Here is a 14,652-nt window from a genome sequence, read left to right as displayed (position 1 = left end):
AGGACATAGAAAACAATCCACAAAATTACAACTACCTTATATTAGACAAAGGTGATAAAAGCATGCAATGGAGAAAGGACAGCATCTTCAACAAATGGTGCTGGGAGAACTGGAAATCCATATGCAACAAAATGAAATTGAATCCCTGTCTCTCACCATTCACAAAAGTTAACTCAAAATGGATTAAGGAGCTAGGACTCAAACCAGAAACTCTGCGTCTAATAGAAGAAAAAGTTGGCTCTAATCTTCACCTTGTGGAGGCGGGCTCCAAATTCCTTAATAGGACACCTGTAGCTCAAGAGTTAAAATCAAGAATCAACAAATGGGACTTACTCAAACTAAAGAGTTTTTTTTTTTTTCTCAGCAAGAGAAACAATAAGAGAGGTAAATAGGGAGCCTACATCCTGGGAACAAATTTTTACCCCTCACACCTCAGATAGAGCCCTATCTCCAGAGTATACAAATAACTCAAAAAATTGAACAATAAGAAAACAAACAACCCAATAAACAAATGGGCCAAGGATTTGAATAGACACTTCTCAGAGGAGGATATACAATCAATCAGCAAATACATGAAAAAATGCTCACCATCACTAGCAATCAGAGAAATGCAAATTAAAACCACCCTAAGGTACCATTTCACCCCAGTAAGAAAGGCAGCAATTATGAAGTCAAACAACAACAAGTGCTGGTGAGGATATGGGGAAAAGGGTACACTGGTGCATTGGTGGTGGGACTGCAAACTGGTGTGGCCAATTTGGAAAGCAGTATGGAGATTCCTTGGAAAGTTGGGAATGGAACCACCATTTGACCCAGCTATTCCCTTTCTCGGACTATTCCCAAAAGACCTAAAAAGAGCATACTACAGGGATACAGCATTATCAATGTTCATAGCAGCCCTATTCACAATAGCTAGACTGAGGAACCAACCTAGATGCCCTTCAACAGATGAATGGATTAAAAAAATGTGCATATATACACAATGGAATATTTCTCAGCAATAAAAAACAACAAAATCATGCCATTTGCAGGGAAATGGATGGCATAGAGCAGATTATGCTAAGTGAAGTTAGCCAATCCCTTAAAAACAAATGCCGAATGTCTTCTTTGATATAAGGGGGCAACTCAAAATAGAGCAGGGAGAAAGAGCATGAGAAGAAGATTACCATGAAACAGGGTCGAGAGGTGGGAGGGAATGGGAGAGAGAGGGGGAATTGCACGGAAGAGGAAAGGAGACCCGCATTGTTATACAAAATTACATATAAGAGGATGTGAGGCAAAAGGGAGGAAATAAATTTTAAAAAAAATGAGAGAGAGTGAGAGAAATGAGTTATGGTAGATGGGGTAGAGGGAGGGGAAGGGAGAGGAGGGAAGGGGAGGGGAGAGGAGGGGGATAGAAAGGGGATGGGAAGGGCAGCAGAATACAACAGACACTTGTTTGGCAGTAGGTATAAACGTGGCTGTATAATCAACATGATCCTGCAATCTGTACACGGGGGAATAATAAGAATTCATACCCCATTTGAAACAAAGGTATGATATATGATATGTCAAGATCAATGTAATGTTTTGAGCAACCAATAAATTTCTAATGCTTAAAAAAATACTAGAAAAACTAGAAATATCAGGAACATACCTCAACATTGTAAACGTTAACTATGCTAAGCCCCATGACAACATCTTTCTAAATGGAGAAAAATTGAAAGCATTTCTTCTAAAAACTGGGACAAGACAGCGATCCCCAGTTTCTTGAAATTTTAGCCAGAGTTCTTGAAATTTTAGCCAGAGCAATCAGACAGGTGAAAGAAATTAAAGGGATACACATAGGAAAATAAGAACTCAAATTATCACTATTTGCGCACAATATGATTCTGTACCTAGAAGACCCAAAACATTCCACCAGAAATCTTCTAGAACTAATAAATGAACTCAGCCAAGAAGCTGGATATAAAATCAACACCCACAAATCAAAGGCATTTCTGTATATCAGTGACAAATCCTCAGAAAGAGAAACCAGAAAAAACACCACATTTATAATAGCCTAAAAAAAAAAAATTGGGAATCAACTTAATGAAAGAGGTGAAAGACTTCTACAATGAAAACTAGCACACTAAAGAAAGAAAGAAGACCTTAGAAGATGGAAAGAACTCCCATATTCTTGGATAGGCACAATTAATATTATCAAAATGACCATACTACCAAAAGCACTGTACAGGTTCAATGCATTCCAATCAAAATCCCAATGGCATTCCTCATAGAAACAGAAAAAGCAATCATGAAATTCATCTGGAAAAATAAGAGACCCAGAGTAGCCAAAGCAATCCTTAGCAATAAGGGGAAAGCTGGTGGCATTACTATTCCAGACCTTAAACTATACTACAGAGAAATAGTAACAAAAACAGCATGGTATTAACAACAAAATAGACCTGTAGACCAATGTTACAGAACAGAGGACACAGAGACTAACCCACATAATCACAGTTATCTTATATTAGACAAAGGTGCCAAAAACATACATTGGAGAAAAGACAGCCTCTTCAACAAATGGTGTTGGGAAAACTGGAAATCCACATGTAACAAAATAAAATTAAACCTCTATCTCTCACTGTGTGCAAAACTCTACTCAAAGTGCATCAAGGATCTAGGAATTAAACCAGAGACCTTGTGCCTGATGGAAGAAAAAGTAGGCCCAAATCTCCATTATGTAGGATTAGGCCCCAACTTCCTTTATAAGACTCCTATTGTGCAAGAATCAATAAGTGGGATGGATTCAAACTAAAAAGCTTCTTCTCAGCAAAAGAAACAATCAGTGAGGAGAACAGAGAGCCTATAGAATGGGAGCAAATCTCTACCACAAGCACATCAGATAGAGCACTAATCACTAGGATATATAAAGTACTTAAAACCTTAACACCATAAAAACAAATAACTCAGTCAATAAATGGGCCAAAGAACTGAACACTTCTCAGAAGAGGATATACAATCAATTAATAAATATATGAAAAAAAGTTCAACATCCCTATCAATTAGAGAAACGCAAATCAAAACTACTCTAAGATATCATCTCACTTCAGTCAGAATGGCACTATTATGCATTCAGACAACAATAAGTGTTGGTGAGGATGTTGGGGAAAAGGCACACTCATACATTGCTGGTGGAACTGCAAATTGGTGCAGCCAATCTGGAAAGCAGTATGGAGATTCCTTGGAAAACTTGAAATGGAACCACCATTTGACCAACTCCTCGGTCTATATCCAAAGAACTTAAAAACATCATACTATAGGGGTGCAGCCACATCAATGTTTATAGAAGCACAATGAGCAATAGGTAATGCCCTTCAGTAGATGAATGGATAGGGAAACTTTCGTATATATACACAATGGAACACTACTCAGCATTAAAAGAGAATAAAATCATGGCATTTGCAGGTAAAGGGATGGAGTTGGAGAATATAATGCTAACTGAAGTAAGCCAATCCCAAAAAACCAAAAGTCGAATGTTTTCTTTGATATGAGGTTGTTAACTCTTAACAGCGACCAGGGGAGCATGGGAGGAATGGAGACTTTAGACAGGACAAAGGGGAGGGAGGGGAAATGAAGGGGGATGGGGGTAGGAATGAAAGTGGAATGAGTTAAACATCATTACCCTAAGTACATGTTTGAAGACACAAATGGTGTGAAAATACTTTGTGTACAAACAGTGACTTGAAAAATTGTTCTCTATATGTGTAATATGAAATGAACTACATTCTGCTGTCATGTATAACAAATTAGAATAAATAAATAATTTAATTTTAAAAAAGAGTAGAACTAGAGTATATGACTTCCAAACAAATGCAAGAAGAAAAAAATGGAATTATTTAAAGTGTTTAATCATTTAAAAAGCACTTGATTTCAAAACCCAATAGTACTTGAAAGAAATATTAATAAACAATCTTAGTCCATTTTTGGTTGCTATGACAACATACCTAAAACTAGGCAATTTGTGAAGAACACAATTTCATCTGGCTCATGGTTATGCAGGCTGGGATGTTTAATGTCAAGTCAACAACATCATGACGTGGCCAAGGGCATCACCTAGCAAGACAGCAAGTGAGCTCCTCAACTGTCTTCCTCTTCTTACAAAACCACTAATGCCATCATGGGGCCCCATTTACATGACCTAATTTAACCCTCATCACCTACCAAAGGCTCTACCTTCAAATGCTATTGACATACAAATTTGGGAATTGAGATTCCAACTCCTGAACTTTGGAAGAACACATTCAAACCACAGCACAAATTACATTCAGCAATATTTAAAATAATAGAAAAAATTATACTGAATTAAACTGAGTTTGTCCAATTAAAAAATTAATGGATGAGAGGAAAACCATATCAGCTGATTAGAAATTACATAATCATTTGATTATCTCTGAATGAATGCTAAATGAACATTGATAAATTTCAATCTCCATTTATCATGAAAAATTCAATTTTTAAAAAAGGAAATGGCTGCACCAGTTCAGTAAACCTATAAAAATCATTTTGTGAGCTTAAGCCATAAAACTAAAACTGTAAAAGTCTTTCTCTTGAGACTGGGAACAAGAGGAGAGTGGCCAAGAGATTTAAGCAGTGCCCTGGGAAGGGGTGGGGAGTGTCACAGTAAGAAATGTAAACCAAGAAAAGGAGTAAGAAAGGGAAGGATTGGAAAGCAAAAAAGAGTGCTCTTACATTTTGGAAACCCTGCAATTATTTAGAGAGACAACTCCAAAAAGTCTATCAAGTGCCATACACAGAAGTTACAACTATTTTAAAGATAAAACTGAAAAAGCAAAAAGTTAAAGCTATTAGAAAAGTGATGTAAGTATTCTTTTTATTATAGTATAACGTCTTCAACATACACAAAAATGCAGGAAAGAAAATATCACTAGATTTTTCATATATAAAAATCAAAGAGATGGCCAGGCATGGTGGGACATGCCTGTAATTCTGGTGACTCTGGAGGTTGAAGCAGGAGGATTAAAAATTTGAGTGACTCAGTGAGACCCCATCTCAAAATAAAGAATAAAAATATCTGAGGATGCTACTCAGTGGTAGAGTACTCCCTGGGTTCAATCCACAGGACCTAAAAAAAAATCAATGATTAAATACGTTTTTAGAAAACGTTGAAAGTCAAGCAACATATTAGTAGATAAAATTCCCAATCTACATACCCAATAATGGATCAGTAATCAAAACTTATATTATTATCTTCCAAATCAGAAAGAAATTGATCCTAAAAATAGAAAAAAAGGAAAAACTTATGAAGAATAACTAAAAATCTTCTCACCATTCATCTCTTCCTTTGGCTGTTTCTGAGTTGCATCTTTTACAATAAAACTGTCATCATAAGTAGAGTGCTCTCTTGAGTTCTATGACTTACTCCGGGGAATTGTCAAACCTAATAGGGTTGTGGGAACCTCCAAATGTATAGCCCTTCTTAAGTGTGGATGCACTAAGACTCGTGGCTGGCATTTAAAGTGGGAGCAACCCTGAGGAACTGAGTCCCTTAATTTGTGGAGTATGTGGACTAAATTACAGTCAGTTAGGGTCCAAAGTGAATTAAATTAAGGTACACCCAACAGAGTATAAATGGAAAAGCAGCCTTAGGAGACTAATCCACCCATTATCTTTTTAAGTTAGACCAGTTCTCCTGAATTTTGTACCATCAAGTGCTCTTTATCACATTTAGGGATACATATCCGATCTGATTCTCTAGCCCTTTTTATCTTACAGTTGCCCGAGATTTTATGTGTTCCTGTCTTCATTCTTGAGCACAATTATACCTTCACATGGACTCACCTTTGACAGGAAAGATCCCTGGTCTCCACTTACAACCCTCACTAGACCCTTCCACTTGTATTGCCCAAACACACCTCAAATTCAAATCTGTAGGATCCCTCCCTCTCCCCTCTCCCCCCTCCCCGAATACCTTCTTCATCTTTAGCATTTTTAGAAAGCTGCTAGAAAATGTAGAAGAGGAACATGGGGTTGGCCTCATCCAAATTCACTTCAGTGAGGGGACAACCCCATATTAAGGTCTTGAATGATCACTATGAGCATAGCATGGTTTGCTCCTGAAACCACAGCCATGGGGCCAGCAGTGACACCCGCTGCAAGCTTACCAGAAACTCAGCACCTCAGGCCCCACCCCAGACTTTCTGAAAGACTTTCAGAATTGCACAAGGTCCCTGTGATTCACCTTGATATTATAAGGGGAAGAATCTTATTGATGGTGAAATAGGCAGAATGCTTGGACCCAGGTAGCCAACAGGACAGGCTCAGTGTTGGAGATATGAGCACACTCTAACCTCTGCATCTCACACTTGCAGGTGAGAATAGGAATTTCCATTCCCAGAAAAGCTCAAACCCTTGGAAATATACTCCTGATGAAAGCATTAAAGCTATAGGCTGACCTAGACATCAATATCCACTGGGCTACTTATAAAGAGTCTCTCTTTTTGCTATATCCCCCTTCATGCACTTCCTAACTGATATCGCAAGACCTGGAATAAACCTTCAGGTTTTTAAAAAACAACCAACTAGAAGATCGTAGGTAAGTGTAACACTTTGGAGAGTTGTGATTAAAAAAACAATTTTTAAAGAAAATTTAGCAATTTCAGAGTGAGGCTTACAAATGATTACTGAAACAGCATGGATTTGCCATGATTTGCCAGGTGTTCATGACCTAAGATGCAGCCAAAGAGATGCAGGTTCAAATCACATGGGAGCCAGTCATGGTATGATGGGGGCTATGCTATTGCAACTTTTTGTGCCTCAGGTTTCTGAAAATATGGGAAAAAAGAGAAGGAATTTGAAGAGCACATTTTTGACATTAGAATGCAGTTTACTCCTTTTAATTTTCTTCTTCAGAATTTCTAAATTTCCAGTTTCTCTACATCCTTGCCTGCATTTGATGTGCTATTTGTACTTAGCCATTCCTAGGGACATGGAAATATATCCCATATCCATATCCCATAGCCCTCCTATGTCTTTTCCAAAAGTTTCATAGTGTTGCATTTTACATCAAAGTTCATGACTCATTTGTAGTTATTTTTATATAAGTAGTGAGACTTGATTGAAGTTCTTTTTTTTTTTTGCCTATAACTGTCTAATTGTTCAGACACCATTTGCAAAATCTATGCTTCTTCTGTTGAATTGCTTTTGTGTCTCTGTCAAAAGTCACCTTGATCCAATTTGAGTTAATATTTGTGAAAGGCATAGGTCTAGGTCTAACTTCTGGGTGTTTTGTTTTGCTTTTGGGTTTTAATTTTATTTGGGTGTTTGGTTTTTGCATGTGGACATCCATTTTCATGTGTTCCAGGATCATTTATTAAAAAGACTATCATTTCCTCTTGAATTATGTTTGCTCTTTGTCAAATGCGACCTGGCTAATTGTCTGCATTTAGGGGCTTGCTATTCTGTCATTGATGTGTTTGTCTATTGTTTTGCCAGTATTCCATTGTCTTGGCTGCTGTAGCTATGTAGCAAATCAACATCAGGTATCAATTCCACCTGCTTTCTTCTTTTTCTCTAGATTGCTTTAGCTATTATAAGACCAATATCTTTCCAAGCAAATTTTAGAAGAGAGTTATCTAGTCTTCAGAAAACTTCCCGGGATTCTTGATAGAAATTACATTAAAGCTATAAATCAATTTGAGGAGAAATTAAATCCGTACCATTTTGAGTCTTTTAATCTATAAAAATGATATTCTTCCCCATGTATTTAGGCCTTCTTTAACTTCTCTCATAGTATTTTGTAATTTTTATCATACAGGTTCCGTATATGTTAAGTGTACATATAATTTTATCTTATTTGGATAAATTATAAGTAGTACCATGTTTTTGTGACACTTCTATTTCAATCTATATTAATAGAGTTGATTTTATAGCCTACAACATGATACATGTTGATCATGTAGCCTACAACTTTGCTGAATTCACTTATTTCTAGGAGTGGTATTATAGATTTCCTGAGATTTTTATGTGGACATGCATGTCCTCAGCAACAGGGACACTTGGATTTTTCTCTTTTTGATTAATGGCTTTACTTTACATATTTTATTACACAGGCTCAATTTTCCAGTACTGTGTTGATGAGAGTGGCAAGGGTGGACACCTTTGTCTTCATCTGAATCTTAAGGAAAAATAAGAAACTTGTTCACCATTAAGTATACTATTAGCTAGGAGGTGTTTTATAGTTGTTCTTTATTAAATTGAGGAAATAACCTTCCCCTGCTCCTATTTTAGTTCTGAACATTTTTATCCTGAGTGAGTATTAAACTATGTCAAGTGCCTTTTCTGCATCAATTGATCATTCTCTTCTTTAGCTTGATCATATGATAGACTGCATCTGGTTTTCAAATGTTTCACCTGCCACACTGAAAATAACTACCACTTGTTATATAATATTCTTAATACATTGTTCAGTTTGGAGTGTTAATATGTCATGAGCAGTACTATATTCATGAGAGATAAAGGTATATGGCTTTCTCTCCTTTCCCCTACCACCACTTTTCAATATCTAGTTTTACTATCAGGCTAATACTGCTCTCATTAAATGAGTTGAAAGTGTTTTATCATATTCTATGTTCTGGAAGAGATTTTGCAAAATTTATTTTAATTTTTCTTTAATGGCTGGTAAAATTCTGTAGTGAAACTATCTGGTTCTGGAGAACACTTTGAAGGGAGATTTGAATTACAAATTCACTTTCTCTAATGGCCACAGGCCTATATGTATTTTCTCTTATGTTTTGGTTGTGTTTGGTAGTTTTGGCTTGTCAAGTAATTAGTTCTCTGTTCAAAGCTGTGGAATGTACAATTGTCAGATCATTCACAGGTTTCCCCGTCATTTTATGAATGGCCAGAGAATCTGAAGTGTTCTACCCTATTTCATTCTTTCTTATGAGTACCAGGGATTGAACTCAGGAGCACTCAGCCACTGAGCCACATCCCCAGCCTTATTTTGTGTTTTATTTAGAGACAGGTCTCACTGAGTTGCTTAGCACCCCACTTTCACTGAGGCTGGCTTTGAACTTCTGCCTCAGCCTCCCGAGCCACTGGGATTACAGGCGTGTACCTTTCACCCAGCTCCATTTCATTTTTATATTGGTGATTATTGCTGACTTAATGTGTTCTCTGTTTTGCCAGTGTTCCTAGAAGTATCAACTTTATGATATCATTTTTGTTTCAAGAAGCAGAACTTTTTAAAACCATTTTTCTCTAATGTTTTCTATTTTCACTTTCATCTATTTTTGCTTTTTATTTCCTCCTCTCTGGTTATTTTCGGCTATTTTGCTATTATCATCCCAGTTTCCTGAAGCAGGCTTGGATTATTTCTGTGGGACTTTCAACTATTTCTGGTTAAACATTGAATGCTACACATATCCTTCTCAGTTTTACTCATCTCACCCACCACAGAGCTGATGTCTTGTGTTTTTCCTTTTCATTCAGTAATATGTATATTTTTACTTCTTTGGAGACCTTTTCATTGACTTGTGAATTTAGAACTATCTTGTTAATTCCAAGTTTTTTCAGTTGCCTCATGTTACTGATTGCTAAACTGATTCCATTATGTTCATAGAATACTCTCAGATCATCTCAAATCTTTGCATTTGTTCAGGTTTGCTCAATCCCCTGAGATATTGTCCATCCTAGTTAATGTTCTGTGAGGTGGAAGGAAATGTTCTACTCTCATGCTGATCACGTCAATCCTGTGGGCTGAGTATACTTTTCAAGGTTTGCTTATTTTCTTGTTCATAGTTCTATCAGTTACTGAGAGGAACGTGTTGAAGTTGCCGACTGTTACAGTTTGGATGTGAGGTGTCCCCCAAAAGCTCACATGTGAGACAATGCAAGAAGATTCAGAGGAGAAATGATTCAGTTGTTAAGAGTCTTAGCCTAATCAGTGAATTAATCCCTGCCGGGATCAAATGAGTGGTAACTGGAGGCAGGTGGGGTAAGGCTGGAGGAAGTGGTTAATTTGGGTCATGGCTATGGAGTATATATTTTTGTATCTGAAGTGTGGAGCCTCTCTCTTTGCTTCTTGATCACTGCTATGTGAACAGTGTGAGCTGCTTCCCTCTGCCACACACTCTACCATGATGTTCATTCAGCCTCATCTCAAGCCTTGGGAAATGGAGCCAGCCTTCTATGGACTAAGATCTCTGAAATTGTGAGCCCTCAAATAAACTTTTCCTCCTCTACAGTTGTTTTGGGCAGATCCTTTAGTCACAGAAGCAAAAAAGCTAACAAAACACTGACTATAGCTGATGATATGTCTGTTTCCCTACTTAATTCTACTAGTTTTTGCTTATTTTGAGACTTTGTTATTTGATGTATAATATTTAAGACTATTTTGTCTCCCTGATGTCTTGATCGCTTCATCATTACCTAATATACCTCTTTGCCTTTAGTGCTTTTCTTTGCTTTAAAGTCTACTTTAAAAATATTAAAACAACTTTTCCTGCTTTTTCAAAAACATTATCATTTGCATGGCCCATTTTTACCCATTCTCTCCTTCTCAGTCTATTTATGTTACTGAATTAGAAAGGAGTTTCTTATAAATGACATGATCATAGTTTGGTCACTTTATTGTTGTAATGATTTCCCCCTGTTCATCTCTATCTTAGATTGATGTATTTTCACCATTTATATTTAAAGTAATTACTGATACGTTAACACTTAAGTCTGCCATCTTATAATCAGTTTTCCAATTGTTTGTTCTGGTTTTCTTTCCTCTGTTTCTTGCTCTCTATCTTCTCTTGGGTTTTTTGAATACTTTATAGAGATATATACCTTGATTTGTGTGTGATTGTATCTCTCCTATGGTTTTCAAAGTAGTTGCTCTGAATGTGACAATATACCTAAGTGATTTATAGCAGTCTTCTCTCTTGAATCTTTCCTCATTTCAAGTGAAGTATGGAAACCTTATTTTCATTTAATCCTTTCACCTTCCCCACGTTTTTTTTATCAGTACATGCTAATTATACAGAATGATAGGTTTCATATTGGAACATGCATATAACATAATTTAATCATTTTCACTCTCCAAGAGCTCCCCTTAAAACTCCTTATCTCCCTTCCCCTGCTCTTTGTTCTACTTTATTGATTTTCTTTTTACTTTCACAATGTCCTTTCTTTCTTTCCTCCATTAGCTAGCTTCTGCTTAATATAATGCTCTCCGATTCCATTCATTTAAATGACAAAATCTCATTTCTCTTTATGGCATAATAAAACTCCTTTGCATTTACATATCACAATATCTTTATCCACCCATCTCCTCACAGACACCTAAGCTGATTTCATAACCAGGTATTATGAGTTGTGCTGAACAAACATGGATATGCATGTGTCTCTAAACTGTACTGACTTTAACTCTTTTGGCTAAATGCTAAGGAGTGGTATAGCTTGATCCATATGGTAGTTCTATTTAGGTCTTCTGAGGAGCCTCTATATTGATTTCCACAGTAGCTGTACTAATCTACATTTGTACCAATAATATAAAAGAGTTCCTTTCTCCTACTGAAAGGAGATCTATAGAGTAAAGGAACAAGATCAGGAGGGAAAAGGATAGGAGAAAAAAAGGGAAATATTGGGGAATGATAATGGCCAAATTATACTGTTATACCTTGTGCATATACAAATATGTAACAATGAATCCAACCATTATGTACAAACTATAATGCACCATAATAACATAAGGAAGGAAACAGAGTTGCTTTTTGCCTGCATCCTCATCAGTATTTATTGCTATTCGTATTCCTGATGATTGACATCTGTACCACATCTGGAGTGAGATGTATTTCAATGTTCTTTTGATTTGCATTTCCTTATGGCTAACGATGTTTAACATTTTTTCCTATAGTTATTCACCCTTTCTACTTTTTCTTTGGAGAAATACCTGTTCAGTTCACTTGCCCATTTATTGAATGGCTAATTTTAAATTTTGTTGCTGTTTGTTTGATATTGAGCTTTTTTAGTTATATATTATATTATATATTTATATATTATATTTGCATATATTTTCATATATATATATATATATATATATATATATATATATATATTATACTTACATATTTGGGATACTAATCCTCTGTTGGAAGTGTAACTGACAAAGATTTTCTCCCATTCTGAAGATGGTCTCTTCACTCTACTCTTTCCTTTGCTGTGCAGAAGCTTTTTAATTTGATTCTGATCCATGTATTAAGCCTTACTATTATTTCCTGAACTATTGGAATCTTATTCAGGAAGTCATTGCCTGTACCTGTGTGTTAAAGTGTTTCTTTAATGCTTTCTTCTGGAGTTTCAGTGTTTCTGATCTTATGCATACACATTTGGTACATTTTGAATTGGCTTTTCCCTAAGGAAAGAGAGAAGAATCTAGCTTCATTCTTTTACATGTGGATAGACTGACTTTTCTCCACCAAAAAATTTCTGGCATCTTTGTCAAAAACCAGAAGACAATAACTCTGTGGGTTTGTCTCTATCTTTTGTGCTATTGGTTCATGCATCTGTTTTTATCTCAATACTATGCTATTTTTGTCACTATGGCTCTTTTGTATAATTTGAAGTTGGGTATTGTGATTCCTTATGCTTTGCTCATTTTGTTGAGCATGCTTTAGCTATTCTGGTTCTCTTGTTATTCCATATGATTTAGACGATATTTTATTCTTTGAGAAATATCATTGATATTTTTATGGGAATTATACTGAATCTGTAGACCACTTTTGGTAATATGGCTATTTTAACAATATTAATTTTATCCATGAACATGGGAGGTCTTTTCCTCTTTTTAGTTCTTCTTCATTTTTTTTTACTTTTTTTTATTTAGCATTCTGTAATTTTTCTTGTGAAGGTATTTTATCTGTTTATATTTACTCCTAGGTGTTTTAATTTATGTATTACTTTATTTTGAAACTATTGTGAATGGAATTTTTCTGATTTTTTTTATCAGTGAATTAATTATTGGTGTATAGAAAATTATTGAGTTGTGTATGTTGTTTTGTATTCTGCTCTTTCCTGAATTTGTCTCTCAGTTCTCAAAGTCTTCTAATGGAACATTTAGGGTCTTCTAATTATAGGATCCTATTATCTGAAAATTCAAATAATTTGACTTCTTCCTTTCCCCTAATTGTTCTGACTAAAATGTCAACTTCTATATTGAATAAGAGTGGTAATAGTGGACATCCTTGTCTTTTTCCTGATTTCAGGAGAAATGCCTTCAGTTTTTCCACATTCTGTACAATGTTGGTTGGGAGTTTGACATATATAGAGCCTTTATGATCTTAAGAGAAGTTCCTTCTATCCATAGTTTCTTCAGGGTTTTTAATCATAAAGAAATGCTGAATTCTGTTGAGGAGTTCCTAGATGTACAATTCTCAAAAGTAAAATGCAGACTGCTGTTTACTCTGCCAGATGTGAAAAAACAGACATTGTCCATTGGCTATGAGAGTGCTGGGTCATAGGGAGAGGACAAGATGGCTTTAGAAAAATGGGCAAAGTACTTTCAACAAATCAGTCACAAAATTAAATCCAAACACCTCAGGATCACTCATAATTACACAGCTGAACCAAGACAAAATAAGGTGCCTCTCCTCTCAGATCACAGACACCAGCATGTTTGGTGATGCACTTGATATTGAAAGTTAAAGGAAAGCAGGAATTTTAGATATAAACACTCAGTCTGGGAGAGAGTACGCCAAACACCTTCGTGTAAACACTTTGGCAGTGTTGGAAATTCTATCAGACATTAAATCCTAGCCATGTGGAAAACAGTCCCAGCAAACTCTTCTTTTGGAGACATTCCGCCATGAATGGCGTAAGCTGCAGATGTTCACCTGTACACCCACACTCATGCGTGGAGGACACATTCATGCTTGGAGGCAGTGTGCTGGGTGATGACTGGAAAGCATCCTAAATATTCAGCAGTAGGCTATAAATACTAGTTAAATAAATTAGATTTCATTGAAACCATGAAACATAATATAGTTGTTAAAATGTTTTCTAAGTGATGAAAGATCTCCTACAGATATAAAGTGAAAAAACTAAATGGAAACAATCTGCAAACCTCTTGCTACCACTGACATTCAAATAAGAAGTGGAATGGCAAATTCAGTCTAGTCTGGAAGTACATGGAGAAAATGAGATGGCAATGGTGGTGGGAGAAGAAATACTTACCCCAGGCTATTATTTCATAGTTAATAAGTTTTCTAGTCTAAATAATCATACTTCTTAATAATAATGTGTTTTTAAAGTGGACTTTTGCAGGTAGAACATCAAACTTCATCAGAGAAAATGAAAAATAAAATGGAATAAGAAACACATGTCCCAAGGAACAGTTCCTTCTCCCAAATTATTTTTTTTAAAAAAAAACAAGGTACAATGGTTGGCTGTTAGAGGATTTGCAGAAACTAGGAGTTATCAGTATAATTTTATATATGAACTATTTAGAAATGAACATAATCTGTAAGTAAACACAGCCAGATCTAACCTTCTGCTTGTATCTGTTTTATTTTCAATACATAAAATTAAGACAGTTTTTTGAGCAGGTGAAGATTTAAATTTTTTGGTTTTTGGAAGTATGTATGTCTATGGCAATTAGATCACCAGAACTAAGATGAGATACAA

The sequence above is a fragment of the Callospermophilus lateralis genome, chromosome 1, assembly GCF_048772815.1.
Source record: "Callospermophilus lateralis isolate mCalLat2 chromosome 1, mCalLat2.hap1, whole genome shotgun sequence".
Taxonomy (NCBI): Eukaryota; Metazoa; Chordata; class Mammalia; order Rodentia; family Sciuridae; genus Callospermophilus; species Callospermophilus lateralis.
Note: the sequence above shows the minus strand (reverse complement) of the source record.